This window comes from Lipotes vexillifer, unplaced genomic scaffold (assembly GCF_000442215.2).
Source record: "Lipotes vexillifer unplaced genomic scaffold, Lipotes_vexillifer_v1.1 scaffold732, whole genome shotgun sequence".
Lineage (NCBI taxonomy): Eukaryota > Metazoa > Chordata > Mammalia > Artiodactyla > Lipotidae > Lipotes > Lipotes vexillifer.
In genome coordinates this window covers 3,612,104-3,616,114 of record NW_006792596.1, presented here as the reverse complement: position 1 = coordinate 3,616,114, position 4,011 = coordinate 3,612,104, and the positions used below count along the sequence as shown (strand labels likewise).

The window sequence follows — 4,011 nt, the reverse complement described above, 5'->3', positions numbered from 1 at the left end:
TTTGTATGACACTTACAAGAAGATACAGCTGTAATGACAAAGAGAGAGTAGGTAGCAAGATGGTAGGAGTTACCTACCTACCTACTCTTATTTTTTTAATACAAAATGATTTATTAAAAAACCAGTAAGACACTACTACAACATGACACTGTCACACTGGGCTTTTAACATGAGACTGGGGGGAGGCATAAAACACAAATTGATTCTGAAGTAGAGCAATTAAGAAATAAAACAATGAAAGCAAATTTCTTTTAATGAGAACTCAGAATTAAACTTCTGAGGGACCCAACGTCATACTTCCATTTGGGGACTTGACACAAAAAATTTAGTTTGAACTGCTATTAGCAGGTGGCAGGAGCCACCTTCAAATGAATCTTCAATTTGGAAAATACTGCTTCACCACCTGTTGGGGATAAGTTGCAGATGGAATAATTTAGTATGGTTTGTAGCTATTTTGATGACCACCTCGCCTGGATGCTTTCCCATAACCACTGTGCTGGTCACCATCTCTTCCACGAGCTCTTCCCGCAAATCCTCCTCTGGATCTCCACTGTTGTTGTTGCTGATACTGTTCCTTCAACATAGCTACTTTTATTCCACATTTACTAAGACCAACATTGTGGTATTTCTTTTCCATTATCTTCTTCACTGGTTTCTCTTCCTTAAAGATAATAAAGCAGAATCCACGCCTCTTATTGGTCTTGTTGTCCATGGGGAGCTCTGTGGATTCAACCTCACCAAAACCACCAAAATACTCCCTTATTTTCTCTTCAGGTGTATCTGGAGAAAGGCCACCAACAAAAATTTTTTAACAGGCTCTTTTGTTTTCATGACTTTGGCCCTCTTAGGATCAATCACCTTCCCATTCAATTTATGTTCTTTCTGATCCATGACCTTATCTACACTCTCTGACTGTTTAAATAGCACAGAGCCAAAACCCCTTGATCGCTCTGTGATAAGATCTAACTTCAGCATGCAGTCTACGACTTCACCAAATTTGGAGAAATAGTCCTTCAGATCTTTCTTTGTAGTATCCCAGCTAAGGCCTCCTATAAACATTTTCCATTCTTCTTGCCGTGCCGTCGCTGCTTCAGAGTGTAGGAGGATGGTAGTAGTTAGGAGGATGGTGTGACTTAAAAAAGAATATCACAAGGTAGTGTTTTGGGGTAATGGATCTGTTCTGTACCCAGATTGCTGTATGGTTACATGTATCTATACATGTGTTAAAATTCATAGAACTGTACACCAAAAATGTATTTAAAAAAACCTATTGCAGCCCTCAGAAAAAAATCTATAATTGTGTCAGTTGTGTCAAAGTTATAACCATAAGATGCAATTTTGAAGAATAGCCTGTTATTATATGAAAACATAATTCTGTACTAAATAAATAATACCATACTCTGAAATATATCAGTCATAAAGCTTTGAGGACACACAAACCTAATTAAGTATGCATCCCTTGGCATGCCACTTAGTAAATTAGAAAATAGGAAGTTGTAGAGAAATGATTCTGTACTTATACTCAAAATGTGTATATCTCTTCCAAAATAGATTATGATATTTAAAAGAAACACGTGAGCTTAGAAAATTAAGCTGCTTGAGAGCTGATAGCTGCCCTGTGCTATTATAGAGAGATTTCCTTAGATTGCTAGAATAAGTCCTTAGAGTCAGCAGACTGACTTGCTCTTGTCACACAGCGATTGAGCAAGCCCTAAGTTAGACACGTGTCAGATTACAAGGGTATTCACACAGCACCCACGTGCCTAGTTACCCACCCTAGCAAAACACCATGGGAGTTAATGAGGAGTGGGCCATTTCTTTAAAAGTGTATGAGTTTTAGTTTGATACAAACAAAGAAGAAAGTCTGGGGTTGGGAGAAAAGACTTGTGTTTTCATATATAGATAAGAAATTCCATAAACTCATAAGGTTTAAACACTCTATGAAGATAAATTAATAGCTGTGTTGCCTAAGATTTTTAGCCTTGTCCCTGGTTGTAAGTCTGTACCATCCCATTAGTAAGTAGCTGACTTAGAAGTAGACTTTATTGAGGAGAGGGAGGAAGGTCTCCAGATGCTTGAGATTATCCTTTTATATGTGCATATTTATTGAAATGCAATGTTACTTCTTTTAAGAGTTCTAAGTTCCTTGATAGCGATACTTGTATTCCATTTTTCCAGTGCCTTGCAACATTGTGTGTAGAGTAGATAATAAAATTTTATTGAGTGGATGTTAAATATATAAAGTATAATTTCCAGAAATTGAATATTAAGATAAAAAATATTACATGCATAAATAAATTTTACCTGTTGCTCTTCATATCCAGGTATTAAGCATATCCTGAGTTATCTACTGTTCCAAGTTAGGTCTTTAAAGGTAGAGAGCTAGTTGGGATTAGGCAGAGTTTATGATGTAATAGTTTTGTGTTAAGTTAAGGGTTTTGAAGGGAGACTTGAATAGTAAGCTGTTAGGCTTGAGAAACAATCTGTTTTATTGGTTTACAGTTGTATTTTCCATGTCCAACCATGTCCTGGAGTAAAGAGTTGCTGTTGCCTGTAATCAGATTATTCAATACAAAGACATGCTTTCCTAAGCATGCCTGGTCACAGGATGGGAAAATATGTTTGGTCCCAGTATTGGTTTGGATAGGGACAGGGCATTATGTTGGTTTCAGTTTTCATTATTATTTTTATGTTGTTGCTTCTTATTCTTCTGCTCAGCACTTATTTTTTGAATCTCCATTACACTTGTATTGAATTTCTTCTACACATTCCCCTGCATCTAACCTTTCACTTATCTTTTTCTTCTATGACTCATTCTTGTGTTCTGAAAGGATTTCTTGGGCTAATGCTTTCAATCAGTAAACTTATTTTCTACAGAATTCAATCTGTTATCTGCTGTCTTTATATCATTTTTAAACTCTGTAATCATATTTGGTTTTATATTTTTATTTTTTAAATAATAGAGCAGTATTTCCTCATCTCAGATATTCTATCACTTTGTATGACAGGATCATTTAGTCAAACAGCCAAACTGTACACGTGTTACGTTAAGACTATCTTCTTAACATAATTATGTTGATAGGAAATCACACCTGAATTTATAAGGACATAATAAATAAATTTAGGTTTTATGAAAATGTTCCATTTTCATTAATATTTGCATTGATATTTTTGAAATAGCAGAATTGTAAAATTAAGAGCTCTCCTTTCTAAACTTTAATTATATTATGCCTATCCAAATGAAGATTTGAAGGCAACATTTTTTTTTTTCAGTGAAGATATTTATGTGTCCCCAAGTAGAAAACTGAGAAAAGGATGAACACGATGCTAAAAAATAGACCGTTTCTCTCAAATGATCTACAGGAAATAAATGATAGTAATTTGAGCTTACTTTAATATTATAAAAATAAATATTTAACAAAATATTATGCAAAGGCTTTGAAATATTTTATTAAATAAGCTAATGGTGTTTTATCAAACTAATGATTAAATCTCAAATGTATTTAAAATATAGTTTTCTAATATCACTGCTTTGAATATTTTAATGCACTCTTCTTTAAGTGCTGAGGGAAAAAATATATATATGTATATATATTGCTTAATCTGGCCGCATTGCATTGCATTACACTGCTTTCTAGCTTTATTTTGTCCAGTAGAGCATTTCATTTTATAACAGGTATAACCTGTGTCACTCTTTCTACCTCTGAAGTGGACTAGCTTTGTAATGCAGCATATTCATACTCTCGAGAATAGGAAGCATCTTAATTGCTCTACTTCTAGGGAAAGCAAACAAGTCCTGCTTATTGAACTTACTAAATTGTTTGTAAAAGCAGAACAAAGGTGACAATATCCTGAATCATAACGTCATATTTTCAGAATTATCAGATCACATGTGCAACTTTATTCAACTAGAAATTTTCTGAAATAAAACAACAGCTAGAGTGTTTTCCTATTGTTAATCTACAACATCTGGAATCTAATTTAAAACATCACCAGGCTTGCAAAAGAGCA

At 34.3% G+C, this 4,011-nt stretch overlaps 1 pseudogene; it reads right to left on the bottom strand.

The window, feature by feature from the left end:
• Positions 1–251: 251 nt before the first annotated feature.
• Positions 252–1,092, bottom strand: LOC103077759 (heterogeneous nuclear ribonucleoprotein C pseudogene; annotated as a pseudogene).
• Between the last annotated feature and the right edge of the window lie 2,919 nt (positions 1,093–4,011).